Genomic DNA, 17,568 nt, shown 5'->3' with positions numbered 1-17,568 from the left:
CTATGACAATAGCAAAGAATGCATGTTTTGACTTTCTGACAAATTCCCCATGGGTGTTACAATGGCACTCTTTGAATTAAATCATATCACACAAGTAGACAGTAATCGGTCTTGCTAAGTGGGTGTTGGCCAAAGAAAAGAACCAGAGAACAATCTTGCATAGGGCCTCTACAGCATTAAGTCCCCCTCTCGTATTGCTTCCCAAATCATCAAGAGAAGTTCCAACTGTAGCATAATATACCAGAATCAGTACTAGGGACATACCATTTTTAACTTAGACACCGTCTTATAGTGATGTTGCTTGACTGGTGTCTCCCAAGTCTTAGCTGCCTGCATTGTAGGCCTGCTGGAGAAATGCACAGGAATAACTGGCTGTGATTTAATTAGTGCCATGATTGTGTGGTACATGGGATGCTTTAATAAGCTAATCAGATTTTCCAGCTTTGTTAACACCAGCCTGAACAAGCACTCCAGATCCCAAGCTTTCATCAATATGGAGCCAACTAAGAATTAGAATACATTTATCCTTACCATGAGTTGTTGACCAGTTCGACTGGATTTGTTTTGCTAATGAGTAATTCATGTGCAATGGAATGAGTCATGAGCAGCAGTAGGGATGAGATTATTATCAATATTGTTAACCACACTAGTTAAGAGCCCTCCCTTCCTTTTAGCTGAAAACGAATAACCTTTCCATATTCTAGTGATGACATTTTAGTTCTTAGCTCTGATGAAATATCTGCCACAGATTACAGTACAAATGTAATCAAACAACTACATTTTTTGACCCAGCATCCAACGAACAATAGAACACACTGATACATTTCTTAGGTGGCCAGTTTAAAAACATCTGCAATTACTACTTGGTCCTATAGCTTAAAAGTAACCTCAGAAGTAATAATTGTGCCAAAAGGCCGAAAGGTATGGTGTGGGTTGCAAAGTCAGTCGAAGACTTTTTCAGTGGGGCCTAGAACCAGGCGAGGGGGGTGCCCATCATCTCTGCTCCTTTTCACGCTTGACATGGCGCCTCTTGCAACATTAATAATGGAAAGACACTCCCACTGGGGTCTGCCACTAAGAATCTAACTTTAGGTGGGTGGTGTACTTCTGTACGTTAAAATTCCTGAGCTCAATCTCCTTCGCATCACCCCAGAGGTTGTGCACTTCGATATATGACCTAGTTCCTGATTGATGCCACACACCACCCTTCAATATTAGATAGTGCAGGCAGGCTGCCGAATCAGTGATGCAGCTTGGGATTCTGGCCAAGAAACGCAGCTAAGTTTTTGGAGCTTGATCATAACTCGATTCATTAGAGTCAGGGAGGAAGAGATGGGTGTTACTTCCCCTTTCTGTCTATGGTAAAATATTGTTAATAAAGATGGTTGTCCTCCTTAAAATATTAAATTTCTCCTCAAATGTCCCAGCCTAGACATATTGCTTTAGTTTTGTTTTGTTTCAAAGCTGTAATCCATTTAGTACAACATCTTTCCACCCTTAGAATTAGTTGAGAGATGTTAACCAGGCCCTTCTCTCTGGGCAACGTTGCCCCCCCCGGACACAAAACTTTATAGGGTTCCCAAGTGGGGTTAGCAGAGTGTTGGGTTGAGACTGAGGAGACATTCCCTCATGTCTCCACAGAATGCGTATTCACTTGTCCCTTCTTTCTCACATCCTTTCAGATATGTGGTAAAAGATGCAAGTTTGACCCAGTTCTCAGTAGTGCGTTTGCAAGGAGTCGAATATTCAGAGTCTTAGCAGACCATATGCTGCAGAGATGCCTCCGAGTTGTTGTTATATTGTCCCCTTCTCCATCCAATTGTGATCCTACCATTAAGAGGTCCTGGAGCTAGTGGGGCATATCCAAACTAGGCGATATGTAGCCCATGGGATGCTTTTCTTACCCAACAGAAGTTCACTGAGAAGGTTTGAAGGACAGGCAGATCTGCTGTATTCTTTGTATCTTCAATGCATTATGTGCAGCTTAGCCTGCCTTCCTTCCTGCTGAACCTCCCCATTCATCCCTACTTCAGCTATCTGAATTGCTGTCGACAGTAAGCATACTGTTTCTGTAATCTTTAGGATGGTCCAGGAGTCCATTCCTTTTCCAAGTCCCGGCTCCGATTTGAAATGGGTGAAGGACCCGTATGTTTTTTCAATGATTGTTTATTTCGGATAGAAAGCATCTATCTATAAAACAGCACATAAAATAGTACAGGTTAAAAAAAGCAAGGTAAAAATACATCAGTAAATATCACAATAACAGGTTATTGAGGTTTCCGGGTTAGTCAATAGATATTCTAGATATTACATCTCCAAATATTAATATAGGGGATATGAATAGATTGGGTATAGATGATAAATATAATGTTTAAAATACAATAATATTTATAAAATATATTGACAAGATTGACCAATAAACAGGATAGCAGAGGCTAAACTAAGACACACTGAGACGTTTCCCCCCTAAACAGCGCTGGACTTTGTGATGAATCTGAGTTGATCATCCAAAAAACCCTGACCTGGACCTCTTCTCATGTGGCCAGGGAAAAGCAGCTGCTACCGGATTCTGACCCTGGGGGTGGTAAAATGCGGGAGGATCACATGGGAGGAGACTCGGGTCAGGGGGAATGGGAGAACCCTCTCAACAATTTCCCTAATAATCACACAGTCCTAATGGCTTATGCCATAATGCTCTTCATACTGCGACAAGGAAGAGGGGACCAGAGTTACCTAAATGTGATGAAGGGTCTAGTTGTCGTAATGACCCACACCTGAGCAGGGCCTTTTAACATTTAAAGGTCTTTCAGGTGCGGGCTGAGGAGGAGCAGCCGGGAGAAGCAGAAATTGGGGTTGCCACTGTGCTGACAGTGGAACGCTGTGCAGAAAACGTGGCAGAAGTCAGGAGTTCCAATATATAAAGAGGACACGAAGCGGGAAGCAGTATTGAGGCCAGCTACCCTGAGGGAGAGAGAAGCTCTCTATGTCCAGTAACCTGCTCTGGTGTAAGGTTCAAAACGGAGAGCATATGAAGTTGTGAAAGTTCCATTGAAGGTCAAAGCGAGCAACGGCAGACTTACGGGAGCTGCCAGACGCTGAGGAGGTCCAGACAAACACAGAAGTAGTGTCAGCGAGTCAGAAGGAGAGGCCAGGATATACTGGTGAGTCGTCCTGATACAGGTGACTCTGGGGAGCTCCAAAGGAGACCGCTAGGTAGAAATGAACTTTTTCAATACCGAACATTTGAATTAAAGCAAATTGGGCGCAACTCACCTATTAAGAGATGTCAAATAGGGGAATATTGTAACCCACATTCCCACTAAAGGGATATTCTAACCTGCATTGCCAAGGCCAAAGAAAGCTGAGAGTGATACCAAGGCAATTTGAATGATGTTCTCAAAACAGAATCCCCAGGGGAGAAAGTTGTAACCTATATTGCCAACATCCAAACGGTTGTGTAGAGAGAAACCAGAGACTGCAGGAGCAAAGCCCGCCTTGTAAAAGGGAACAAGGGGGAGAGACATAACCTGCACTGCCTAAGGCAAACAGATCAATATGAGAACTACTGTCCTTTGGTGCAATATAATTGTGAAAGAAGCTATAAGCCAATTGTGTTTAAAGTCAAAAGACTAAACCAAGAAGCAGTTCTTGGATCAACTCGCTCGCAGAACTCAGAGTATGCCGGTTCGGGAACAACAGTGCCGGTAGCTTACTGGCACCATTTTACCTGGACCGGCATACTTGCAATGAGGCCAAGTCTCTTCACACTTCAAATCCAAAGTCAAAAATAAGTACTTTTCTCCCTGAAGATCAATCACTTTTCAACACATCAGCTTTGACCTTTACAAGTAACACCTCTGTCAGGACAGTTCTCTTAAAAGGATATAATACGGGATTCAAGATGGCCGCCTGCAGGGAGTAGACGTGCCGGCGCAGCTCCCGCCCATCGGATCTGGGAAAGTGCCCACCACCCGGACTGTGGATTACTTCCCTCAGAGCTAAGTGGCTGGAAGGAGCCTCGGTGCGAGGGAGCACAGAGTGTGGCAGCGAGGAGGCCCGGGTCCCTCCCCGTGGGGAGCTGCCGAGTCGTGTTGGAGCCCAGAGGCCGGGGGACGGCCGCGTCCCAGCGAGTGGGGCTGCACGTCGGCGGCGGAGGAGGAGGAAGCGGCCCCGTGGTGGGGGCGGCTGAGCGTCCGCCTGTCGGGAGGATCTGGCGGCGCTGCCTCGGGTCGGCCCGGGGGCTGCTTCCCCTGGTCTGGTCGAGGGGGCTGCTCTGTGGCGGCTGCATCGGCGCTGAGGCTGAAGCTCGGTGCGCGGTCTCACGAACAGGGAGGACTGCAGTGACACGGGCTAGTAGCACCGCGCTTGGCTGGAAGGGCCGGGAAGCCAGCGGGTGCTCGGAGGCAGAGGACGCAGAGCGGCGACGGGCAGCTGCGGAGACCAGGGTGCGGCCCGGGAGAGGAATGCTGCAAACGCAGGAAGTGGGAGCACCCTGACAGGAGAAGCACGGGAGCCCGCGGCCCGGAAAGGACGGCCGTGGAGGAGCCCCAGCGAAGAGTGAGGCCTCGCCCCCCCGGGGCGGCAGGTGGAGGTTGTAAAAAGGGCTGCATGGGGGAGTAGACACCCTGCAACGGGCGATTACGGGCCGCTCCCTACGTTGGAGGAAAGCCTGGTGAACAGATTGGCTCGAGATCCAAGGTGAGCCTTCCCCTTTCCCATTGGGACCCTGAGTGGTGCTTGAAGGGGAGAGGGACACTGTTTCTGCCGCCTGAGAGGGCCCCCAGGAGATGCCCCCATCCAGGAGAAGTGGGGAGTTCATGTGTGTGACACCCGGTGGTGTTGCCTAGGACCTTGCAGGCCCCTGGGGGGAGCATCTACTGGCATATCTAGCACCCAAGGGAGGGCAGTAAAGGCCACAGGTGTCGGGAAATAAGCCTTTAAGCCGCTGGGGCAACCACATTGGGCCAGGAAAAGGATTGGTGGCGAGCGGGGGCAAGGATCTGGCGCAGGGGCCTCCACCAAGATGGCTGCAAAATACAAGGGGAAGAGTGGAAAGGCCCAGCAGATCCCGGGGCAGGCCTCGGGCACTCTCCCCACTATATGGAGAGGAGAGAGACGGCCGGCAGCGTGAGGGTTGGTGCAGAGGATGCAGAGACGTCATCTGAAGGGGGAGACTCCGCTGCTATATCACGGCAAGATATTAGGGGAGAAATGCTCGCCCTACAAACCAACCTTACGAAAACTTTCCAGGAACAGTTTCAACTTCTGCGGACGGATCTCAGCTCGGCCATGGGGGAGATTAAGCAGGAACTGAGGCAGCAGGGTGAGCGCACAGACCTTTTGGAAAGGGTTGCAGGAGATGGATAAGGAAGTGACGGCCCATGGCGAGGCAATTGAGAGGCTCGATGTAGCCACGTGGAATTTGGAGATCCAGATGGAGGATATGGAAAATAGGTCCCGCAGGGTCAACATTCGGATTAAGATGCTTCCGGAGACAGTGCAGGATAAGGACCTAAAAGGAGTGGTCCAAACGATTTTCGCTGGGATCTTGGGTCTTTCGCCCCCAGAGGCTCTGGAATTGGATAGGGTCCACAGGGTGGGAAGAGGGGGCAGAGGGGCTGTGCAAAGGCCCAGGGAAGTCCTTGCGGCTTTCACCAGATATGCTCAAAAAGAAGCAGTTTTACGAGCAGCAAGAAAGCAGGAGCCCATACAATATAACAACCACCATATTGCCCTCTTCCAGGACCTGGCGAGCAGCACACTGCTAAAGAGGCGCCAAATGGGCCCGGTCCTCAGGGAGCTCAACGACAAGGGGATCAAATACAAATGGACTTTCCCATTTGGACTTGTGTTTGAACTGGAGGGGATCCAGAGGCGAACAACTACATTACAGGAAGGCGCAGAGGTCCTCCGCTTGGATCTGGATGAGGCTCCTGCCGGTGCGGAGGGGCGACCTGGGGCTACAGGGAGGGTGTCAAAGCCCTGGCTGTGGTCAACAGTGGGGGAAAAGAGAAGGGGGGCGAAGCGGGGCGGCAGCTCGCCCGAAGAGAGAAACAAACATAGTCCGGGCGGTGGGGGGGGGGAGGGGCGGAAGGGCCCGAGAAGATTTACGAGCCAAAGTACATTGCTAGGGTGGTGGGGCTCAAAAGGAGTAAGTGGCAAGGGGGGGAGCAATCATCTATGAACCAGAAAGGGTGGGTATACCCGAGGAGATGGGGGGAGGGGGTGGGAAGGGTATAGCCTTCCCGAAGGGGAGAGGGAGGAATGGGCGGGTGGGGGGGGAGGGGTGTTGGCGGGGGGGAGGTATATTGGAGGGGGGTGGGGGAGGGCAGGGCATGCAGCAGCGGATTGGTCTATACCCTGGGGACGAGGGGTGGAGCGTTATCGCATGGCGAGAGGGAGTAGGGCGGCCCAGACGGGTATACTAGAAGTCCCAGGCCCGGTGGGTGGGCCGGCAGGGGGGATGGGAGGAGGGAAGCGGATGGGTGACCCAAGACGATACGTGCCCCGTTCAAGTGGCTAACGCATAATGTGAGGGGCTTAAATTCCCCTCTCAAGAGGAAGAAATTGGAGCAATTTACGAGAAAGGAGGGCCCTGACATTTTGGGCCTCCAGGAAACGCATTTTAGGCTGAAAGACCAGGGTCGTCTAAAACTTAGGGGTTTCGGCCAGATCCTCCAGGCATCGGGGAAAGGCAGGTCGGGTGGGGTTGCCTTGGCCATCAGAGACACGGTGGGCTTCAGAGTTATGGATACTATAAGGGACAAGGAGGGAAGGTACGTTATAGTCAAGGGGACCCACCAGGACGCCCCATACATGTTAGCGGTGGTATATGCCCCAAACACTGGCAAGGAGCAGTTTCTGAGGCGGGTGCTGGGGGAACTGGATGACAAGGCATGGGGGCAAATAATCCTGCTGGGAGACCTTAACATAGCCTGGGAGAAGGGGCGAGTCATGTCGGGGGACCCCACGAGAGGAGGGGGCGCAGTGATGTCGGCGAGCCTCAAAGAAAGAATAAGCAGTGTTGGCCTGTGGGATGTGTGGCGGTAGCTGAAAGGGGAGGAAGAAGGTTATACTTACCTTTCGGGGGTCCACGGGTCCCAATCCAGGATCGACTATATCTGGGTCACATCCAGTCTGGTGGGTAGGATTAGAGAGGTAGGAACGGGACCTATTGGCATAGTGGACCACAAGGTGGTCTCAATGTGGATGCCTCTGGGGCACAGGGAGAGAGGGGGGGTGGTCCTGGAAGTACCCGGCATATCTCCTTAGAGACCCTGTTATCCGGCAGGAAATGGAGGACAAGATGAAAAACTTTTTTGAACTCAATAAGAAGGGGGATACAAGGGAAGAGATGAGATGGGATGCCTTTAAGGCCACAATGAGGGGGGAACTCATAGCGGTTGCGGCACAGAGGAAGAGGCAACTGGCGGCGTTGGAAACGCAGCTAGAGAGTGAAGTTGAAAGAGCCAGGCAGCAGGCGGGAGCTCTCCCTACTAGGGCAACTATGAGGGAGTACCGTAGGGCATTGGGGCAGCTGGAAATTCTTCGTACTAAAAAGGCAGAGGGATCGCTCCTCCGGGTTCGCCAGAAATTCTACGCTAGGGCGAATAAGGCCCTATTCGCTCCTTGCGCGCTTCCTCAGAGGAGCCCGCTCTAGAAATACAATCACGGCCCTTAAAACAGGCTCGGGGGAGAGGTTGACGCGGGTGGGGGAGATACAGGAAACGTTAGTACAATTTTACCAGTCCCTTTACACATCACAGGAACCTCGAGATGGCTTACAGGTGGGGTTTTTGGAAAAGGTGGAGCTGGGAAAGATTGAGAAGGAGGCGCTTGACCTACTCAACAGGGAGATAGGGGAGGAGGAAGTGAGAAAAGTGGTTTGTAACCTCCCACCGAACAAGGCCCCGGACCCGGATGGTTACACCGTGGCCTTTTACAAAACGTTTGCAGCTGTATTGGTTCCCCATCTGACTAGCCTTTATAACACTTTTAGATTGACGGGGAGAATAACCCCGACTATGGAGGAGGCACGGTTGACACTTATTTTGAAGCCAAATAAGGACCCCGAAGAGAGGGCCTGTCACAGGCCTATAGCATTAACCAATATCGACGCCAAAATATTCACCAAAATTTTAGCCAATAGGTTGGAGGGCTTTCTCCCAGGGTTGATCCATCTGGATCAAGCAGGATTTATAAAGGGCCGTCAGACAGCGGACAACATCAGGAAGGTGGCCCACTTAGTGGAAAAAGCCAACCGGACGGACACTCCCGCGGTGGTCCTATCGTTGGAGGCAGAAAAGGCATTTGACCGCGTGGAGTGGTCCTTCCTCTTTAGGACGATGCAAAAAATGGGCTTTGAGGGAGAGTTCTTACGCATAGTTCGGGCCAACTAGCAGGCTCCAGCTATGAGAATAGCCATGAACGGGGTCATGTCCCGGCCCTTCAGACAGTGCAGGGGCACCAAGCAGGGCTGCCCCCTGTCCCCAATGCTTTATGCAATTTATTTGGAGCCTCTCTTGCAGGCAATCAGGGAGGCTAGGGGGATACGGGGCATCCCATTTGGGGGGTGGGAGCAAAAGGTAGCTGCATTCGCTGACGACATGTTACTAACTCTGACGGCACCCTGGGATTCTATTCGCACGAGCAGGGCCTTGCTGGAGGAATTTGGGGAAGCCTCCGGTTTGAAGATCAATGTATGCAAGTCAGAGCTCTTGAATTCGACTCTGAACGCAGGGGAACAGGAGTTGCTCAGGGCGGACACTCCGTTTTTGTGGAGACCGAGTAGCATTACATACTTGGGAGTGCAAATTACACCAACCTTAGCCGGCTGGTACCTAGCTAACTATCCGTCGCTTATGGGGCACATCAAGAGGGACTACCGCAGGTGGAGGGATCTCCGGGTGTCTTGGCTGGGCAGGATGGCGGCGGTCAAGATGGTTGTCTTGCCACGTCTTCTGTACTTCTTTCAGGCAATTCCACAGGCGGTACCGGTCACCTTTTTCAAGGAGTTGGACGCCTCAACTAGCAAATATTTGTGGATGGGGAGAAAGGCGCGAGTTAGAAGGCAGCTGCTGATGGCTCCCGGGCGGGGGGACTTGCACTACCGAACTTCCGACAGTATTATGAGGCGGCCCAGCCGCGTCTTATTAGAGATTGGCTTCGGGAGGGGGAGGGGGAGGCCGCACAGGATAAACAGTGGGTAAAAATGGACAGAGCAGTGGCGCATCACAGTCTAGCGGAGGTATTGTGGCTCCCAAGGCACCTCCGGCCTAAACATCTTTTTGAGAGTTCCATAACAAAATTAATGGCAGACAATGGGATAAATTGGCCAGGACGAAGGGGATCACAACCTTCCCGTCTCCTTTTACGCCCTTGTTCGGTAACGGGGACTTCACTCCAGGGTTGGAGGTGGGCGCGTTTACACAGTGGCAGGAGGGGGGGTGTAAGTGGCTGAGAAGCCTGTTCAGTGGGAGGAAAATTCTCACATTTGAGTGCAAGGAGGAGTTTGGGATAAAAGAGGGGGAAAGGCTCAGATATGCGCAGCTGCGACTTTGGGTCCTGAACCCGATGAATAGGCAGGCAGCAACAAGAGATAAGACCGGTTTTGAGAGGTTCCTCTTATCCAATGACGGGTCTAGAGGGCCGATATCCAACCTATACAAAATTCTAGACGAAGCCACCGTCAGGGGTCAATGGCGATATATGCGGAGATGGGAACAGGTTGTAGGGAGGGATATCTAGCAGGAGGAGTGGGAGCGCCTATGGAGGAAAATCCCAAAACTAGTGAAGGCTTCACAACTGCAAGAAACATGGTACAAGATCCTATTTGGGTGGCATTATACCCCGGCTTGCCTTCGGGAGATTTATTTTAACACATCGGGAACATGCTGGAGGGGTTGTGGATTGGAGGGCACGGCACATCATATTTAGTGGGACTGCCCGGCAATCAAGCCCTTCTGGAAGGAGGTGAGGGAGGCCCAGGAGCAGGCGTTTGGTAAAGGAAGTAGCAAACCGCCACAGGATATTCTCCTGGGGCTTGGTGGGGATGCCGATCCGGGGGAACCAAGATCCCGGGAGAAGGCTAGGGTGATACTTGTACTTGCAGCTATGACAGAAATAGCGCAACGTTGGAGGAGTTCAGAGGTTCCCCTCTTAAGGGACTTGCTGCGGAAGCTCTGGGAGATAGTGGCCCTTGAATGGGCAACATACGCGATGAACGGCAACGTACTCTCTTTCGCAGAGGACTGGGGAGGAATCATGGAGTTCCTCAGGGACGACTTCCGAATGGGGTGGTGTCCGCAGCGCCTCCGATTGTTGGATCTGCAGTGAACTCTAATGTGCAATTTGCGGGTGGGTGGGACTGTGGAGGCACTCTGATGGAAGCGGGGGCGATGGGGTGTCACGTTCAGAGCAGCTCTGGTATTGGGACACTCCTCAACCATCCCGGGGAGCAACGGCTCGAGGACTTGGCACTGCTGGCTGGTGGGGGGGGGGGGGAGAGTTGGGGTCTGCTGTTCTCTGTGTTATTGTTGAAATAAATAAAAAGTTTTCAAAAAAAAAAAAAGGATATACTACAGTCAAGATGATCATACAATAGTACTCTCACAAACTACGTCACTGCTCATCTGGATCCTTGCTAGAGGTGTCCGACGTGCTCCTTCGACATGATCTTTGTTATATCTTATTCTTGGAAGTCTTGTGACCCTCCAATAGAAATGGTCTGTCTCTGTTAGAGGCCACAGTGATTTGGTACAGGACGGACAGAATGTACCCTCACAGGGACTGACTAATGGGGGGGAAAAGCCAAGATAAACCCCCAAGATCGAGATGCTGCTATCCCGGTCCGGTTTGATTTCCAATGTAGAATTGGTAGAAACTGTATTCCAGTAGCAGTTAAAAGTATAGATTATGTAAACAACAGAAAGGAGTGGTGTGAATGCTCCAGAACCTAATGGTCCAGCATCTGCAGCCAAGGATAGTAAAGGCTGTATCAAAGGCTGCCGGTTAGTATGAAGAAAGGCAATTCGACATGAGCTAAAGCTGCAGGAACTGATGGAGGCAATTAAAGCAGTGCAATTACAGACAAGCGTAGAGAAAACTAGAGGGCAGCAGGAGGTGAAAGAATTTACAGATGAGGAGCACCGGTAGCCAGGAGGAAGAGAAGCAATAGCAGAAATATGCTCCGTAGGAGCGGGCAAGTAGACAAAGAAATACACAGCGTCTTACCCCAAAGTAGAAGCAGTATGATAGCAATGTGCCGCACTGGATGCCGATCTGTTATGTTCTGAGGCATGGAGACGCCATATTTGAAAAAGACTAGAACCGTGTCAACGTTCTAGTTAACGCTGTGGCATACTACAAGAACCTGACCCCCCTCCCGTGAGAGCAGATCGTCTTGGTAGGGAAGACGGCGTGGAGGGCAGATGGACATGTCGAGAAGGCCCGGGTACCACACTCTCCTGGTCCAATCCGGAGCAATGAGGATCATTCAGGAACCGAGCCTCCGTAACCTCCGCAACCCCTGAGGAATGACGGGGACTGGAGGAAACGCATACACCAGTGGGAATTAACAATTCACCACAAACGTGTCTCCTAAGGCTCCTCTTGGAGGAAATTCCCTTGAGCAGAATCTCTCGCACTTCCGGATGACACTGGTGGCGAAGAGATCCACTTGTGGGGGTCCCCCAAAGGGCAAGGCTCTCCCAAAGGACTTCCTGAGCCAACTCCCACTCGTGAGAGACCGTGCTCTGCCTGCTCAGAGCGTCCCCGCCTCGTTTTCGTCTCCGACCAGATTAACTGCTGAGATCGAGATTTCCTGTTGGATGGCCCAGAACCAGAGCTGCATCGCCTCCCTGCACAACGGGAGTGACCCTTCCCCCCCCCCTTTTTGTTGAGGTAATGCATGGCCACTGTGTTGTTCGTCATAATCAGGACAGTGTTCCCCCGCACAGACGGCAGAAAAGCCTTCAGGGCCAGCCTGATGGCTCTTAGCTCTAATAGAGTGAGGTGGAGTCTGGACTCCGACGGAGACCAGCGGCCGCTGGCTGTCAATTCGTTGGCTTTAGGGCCCCATCCTGTGAGGGATGCATCGGTCACAATTGTCACCTCCAGCCATGGTTGACAAAACGGTGCCCCCTTCACCAGATGGCCTTCGTCGGCCCACCATAGAAGATCCTGGGTGACCGAGAGCAGAATCTCAACGGGATCCGACATCTTGCCGGAGAACTGCGACCACTGCAACTTGAGAGCCCACTGCAGGGATCTCATCCGCAGTCTGGCCTCTGGCACCAGAAAAATGCAGGACGCCATGAGGCCGAGCAACCTGAAGAATTCAAAAGCCGGGAGACTCTGGGCATGTTGAAACTTGTCCACCATCTGCAGAATGTGATGAGCCCTCACCTGGGAAGGCGAACACTGCCCCAGGGACGTGTCGAGCACTGCTCCGATGTATTGGAGCCGCTAGGAAGGTGTCAAGCGCGACTTCTTTAAATTTAGGGAGAAGCCCAGCTTGTGAAGGGAATGGCAGGTGACGGATAGATGATCCAGGGCTTGCTCGGGAGAACGCGCCCTGATCAACCAATCATCCAGGTAGGGGTAGACGTGAATCCCCCCTCTCCTGAGCTACGCTGCCACAACCACCATCAGCTTGGTGAAGAACCTCAGGGCGGAGGGCAATCCGAATGGCAGGACCCAAAACTAAAAGTGCGAACCTCAGGTACTTCCAGTGCTTGGGATGAATCGGCACATGAAAGTAAGCATCCTTGAGGTCCAGAAACACCAACCAATCCTGATGTTGAAGGGCCTGGAGGACCTGAGAAAGAGTGACCATCTTGAACTTCCTTAGAAGCTTGTTCAACCAACGCAAGTCCATGATGGGTCTCAATCCCCTGTCTTTCTTTGGGGTAAAAAAATGAATACCATCCCTTGTTCTTCTCTGCTACAGGCACCACTTCTATGGCGCCTTTCTCCAGCAGGGATAGGATTTCCTGCGCAAGGAGCGGATCCGGACGCTTCACAGAGAGCTTCCCCGGTGGATTGTCGTGAGGCCGCTGAAAGAAGGGAAGGCAGTAGCCATGGGCTATGATATCCAGAATCCACACATCTGAAGTAATGGCACGCAATTTTCCAAGATGCTGTGCAAGTCTGCCCCCAACCGGCGAACCATGGGACATGGCCTCATGACTGAGCTGGAAAAAGGCAGCTGCCCGAGTGGCTTTGGCACCCAGAGTACCCCATCCACCACTGGTACCCTAACATTGGCCCCTTTGACTGGCAGCTCCTCTCGATTTACCAAAAGAAGAGTAGAAACGAAAGGAACCTCCCCTCCATTGCTGTCCCCTAGAATGAAAAGGCAGAGGTTGACGTACTGCAGCGCTCAAAGACTTTGCTGCAGCTTTGGAGGTCTGCAACCTCTCAGGGCTCTTGTCAGCCTTGTTCAAATAAATGAACACCATCAAAGGGCATGTTCAGAAGACGGGCTTGCACATCAGGAGCAAACCCCCTACTTCTGCAACTACGCAAACCTGCGTAGGACGGTGCTCGCAGCCATGGACCGGCTGACAGTCTGTCGTGTCCAAACCCGACTGAAGGGATTCACACATAGCATTCTTGCCGTCATGCACGAGGGCCAGGAAGCCATCCCTTTCCTCCCCCTCGGGAATATGCTCAGCCGCTAAGGAAGCACAGTTCCACAGAGTGTGTGTAAATCTTGCCAAGGCACATGTGGAGTTGACAGCTTTCAGTGCCATGCTCCCTGAAGAAAAGACCTTCTGAGCTCATCCGTCAAAGCCCTTGTCGTCCCTACTCGGAGGGATAGTAGGGTACGCCTGCTGCCTCGAGGTGGCCGTAGCGGCCTGAACCACCAAACTCTCCGGAGTGGGGCGAGTAGACAAATAGCTGGGGTCGCTAACAGATGAGCAGTACTTTTTTGACAAATTCTTATTGACCGAAGCGTATCCAGGGCCTGCCAAGCCGATGACACCCTTTTTTGCAATGTAAGATGGAAGGGCAAGACCGGGTCAGAGGGGGGACATTGGTCCAAGATGTCAGTAAGGTCATCCTGAATAAAATCCTCAGGAGGACTGGACTCCCCAGGTATTCAGAAACCCTAGACATGAGCCGCCTGTAGGAAGAGTCTGCATGAGCCCCTGGCTCAGGCCTACCAAACTCAACTTCCGGAGAAGTATCCAGGCCACTGGCATCATGGAGGGTCTGCCTCAACTCCTTCAAGGGACTGTCACCCAACAATCCCAGAGCCTCATCCTGAGAAGCAGGGTCTTCAATCTCCAACCTTTCCTCCTCTTCAAAAATGTCAGGCAAAGGCTCAAAAAACCCAGCCAAAGTGTCAGAAGAGAGCCTGGGGCCCAATACCGGCCTCCCAGACGTAGAGGAAGCCCCATGAAACTCCTCAGACACATTATGGCCAAAAAACAACAAGGGCGCCGAAGGCATCGAAAACATCGACGCCCAAGGCATCGAGAACATCGTCATCGAGACCGCAGAGGGCTTTGACGCCGGAATCCGCACCACGGTTGTCGATGACTGAGACCTTCGGCGTCGACGCTGTCACAGGCGTGGGCTGATGGGATGGTAAAGCTTTGTCCGAGTCTGACTGAGCCAGCGCCGATCGAGTTGATACCTGCGTCGGTACCTCCACAGGCTGCAACGGTCTCGCCGGGGACGAGTACAGGGACCTAGACGCACATCTCTTGTGACTGCTCTTGTCTGCACGGGACCTCGAGGGCTCCCGGTGCAAGTCGCGGCGCGAGCCCGAAGGCGTGCGAGCTGCAGATCGAGAGCATTCTCTGTCGGCTTCGCAAGAAGGCACGACAGGAACCGTGCCTTGCGACTGGAAAATCGCCAACATTTGTTCTTTTAAAGCCGCCCACTCCTCCGGAGTCGAGGACTTCGTGGGACAGGCTACCTTAAGCACGGCGCCATCCTCTGAAGAGGATGGGGAAGGTGACCGGTGCCGGCGCTTCCGAGAGTGCCGCGAGGACGAGGAATGGCGGGAACCACTCCGGGACCGAGAACCTCGAGCTTCCGCCCAACGCGGAGAGTCGCACCTCGAATCGTCGGTGGAAACCCTAGATTTCGATCCAGACTTATGGGACTTCGAGGGCTTACCTGCACGAAGCTTCCCCTTCTTTTCATGCAAGGCCTTGGCTGTTAGAGACTGGCATTTGGAGTAGTCGCCGGTGTTGTGCGACTCACCCAGGCACCATAAGCAAATACGGTGCAGGTCGGTCAACAACATCTTGGATTTGCAGTCCTGGCAGGTCTTGAGCCCAGACCTTGGAGTCGGATGGGTAAAAGAAATAGACATCATAAGAGATCGAAGAATCCACGAGGCGCGCCGAGTTTCACGAAGCTATACATGTTCGCTGTCGGAAAAAATGGAACTGAGGCAGCTGGTGCCGTGCGTCCTATATATAACAACGGAGGCCCTCGAGGGACATCGGATCGAAGCAAGACCCCCTCTAATGAAAAGTTTCCAAAGTGCACAGCTGTCGACATTACATGTCATAGATGTGGAATACGTCGGAGGACACAATCCCTTCGAATTGATATTTTAGGTGCTAATACCGCCCCCAGACCCATTGAGTAAAAAGGACCCAATGGGGAATGGGCAATAACCGTTACCCCGCTACTCGTGATCCGGCACCAATAGCGCCGTACTGAGCAGCAGCAACGCTATTTGCCCCAGCAGTATTACCGCCGGGATACCGCCAGACCTGTGATGAGGCCCGACGTCATTTTCCTTTAGTCTTAGTTTGTCAGGTAGGGAAGTCCTTGTTAGGTTAGGGAAAGATAGGCGTTTGCCTCACCCTTTTTAATTTAATAAAATGGCTACTAATGAGAAAACTATACCTATGTGTTTGCCTTGCATTTCTGACCCCTCACATCCTATAAAAGATAATGTAGACCAGCCTTCTAATGGAGTATTTGCCCATAACAGGTCAAATAGGTCTGGGTTTTTATGAATCAGACAGAAAGTCCAATGCTTCTCAGTGGGGCTACAAGACCACATTGCCATGATGGCTCTCAGAGGAGGCCAATATAAGCGTGCTCTAGTTATTGGGATTCTTTTAGTCAGATTGTTGGCCCAGAGCAAGTAATTTTCAATCAACCCAGAAGAAATGGTTATATGGGTTTGATTGAAGTTTTTTTTAATTTCCTATGCCTCTCGCTGGTCTTCAACATAGCAGCGTAAGTCAGTTTTTAGTTTAGTTAGTATGGATGATCCCAAACCAGCAGGTGTTGAACACGTATGCAGCGTTTATTTTCCCCAAGTAGATATTGACATATTTTGGCCAGGGGATTGCATTCGAGCCATCTTTGGCCATTAGGGCAGATAGAATTGCTTGTGAAATTATGCTTTTGGATTCCACCATAAGCTAAGCCAATGATAAACCGGCTGTACAATTTAATGATCTGACATTTTAGCTATTTAACTAAGATGTGCTCTATGGAGCTAAAGCGCTTCATAATTTACCTGCGGTTTAGCCTCCTACCGACTAGAGAATATCTTAGTAAATGGAAAAAACAACCGAACCTGATGATGGCACTTGTCGTCTATGTTGTAAGGTAGTAGAGACCAGCTGAAACATATTGACAAATTGCAGGATCCTAAAGGACTACCATCGTAAAGGTTATAATGATTTCGTATTGCATATCGAGGTTACTGTAGCTGCGGCTTGGGCAATATGGATAGAGGCGTAAAAGAGATTCTCATCTCATACTTGAAGTGATGTTATTCGGTTTATTAACTCATAAGGTGTATTAATGTTTTATGAATTGTATAAAACTGATTGTTTAGGTTTTTAATTTAGGATTTTCTTTTTAAATGATTTTATGTAATTTGATGAAAGTTTAATTTAACTATTGCACAATAAAAATAAAAAGAACAAAAAACAATGATATGACATGAAATCCAAATTCAAGCTGTGCTCCAGAATTGGAGGAAGATTGAGGTAGGATATGGTTTACACAGATGAACACAGGTTCCACCTCTGTTCCTATTCGCAGGTTTCTGTTTGCTCATGCCGTAGATGGATCAAGATTCTCCAGAGAGCATATCTCACTCCTGCCCACCTGAGCCTATTTGGAGTGGGCCTCATTCCAGCCTGCCCTAGGTATGGTAACTCTCAAACTTAATTTCTGCAAATGTTTTGTCAGTGCTCTGGGGTGTTCATTTTCTGATCTCAATTCACGTTGGACTTTCCTTTGTTTTGCAACGAAGGAAAGAGAATTAGTCGTTTTTGCCAGCATGTCCTTGTAGCTAAGTGGACCCACATTTGAATGTTTTATGTTTCATTTGTTCATTTCCCAAATGTTTTCCGAGATGGTTAGCAGTTAGGACTGTTTTAGTCTCAATAAACTGATAGTATGTAAAGAAAGGTAATTGCCTCACATTTGCCTGTGGATTTAATAGCCTAAATACATGTCTGAATGATAGTGAAATTATGCATCTTGAATATCTATCCTTGGGATCTGTTGCTCAATGGTTTTAAAAAGGTATAGAAAGACTGATCAGCAACTTGCAATGGAATATACTTACTG

The 17,568-nt window shown here is 50.7% G+C and overlaps 1 protein-coding gene across 2 annotated transcripts in view; it reads right to left on the bottom strand.

Annotated features, from left to right (window-relative positions):
• Nucleotides 1-17,568, bottom strand: part of SMIM14 (small integral membrane protein 14) — an 821,041-nt gene that overhangs the window by 401,317 nt on the left and 402,156 nt on the right. The window lies entirely within an intron of this gene.

Source organism: Ambystoma mexicanum, chromosome 6q, assembly GCF_040938575.1.
Source record: "Ambystoma mexicanum isolate Mex_15411 chromosome 6q, UKY_AmexF1_1, whole genome shotgun sequence".
Classification (NCBI taxonomy): Eukaryota; Metazoa; Chordata; class Amphibia; order Caudata; family Ambystomatidae; genus Ambystoma; species Ambystoma mexicanum.
This window is presented reverse-complemented; position numbering and strand designations above follow the sequence as displayed.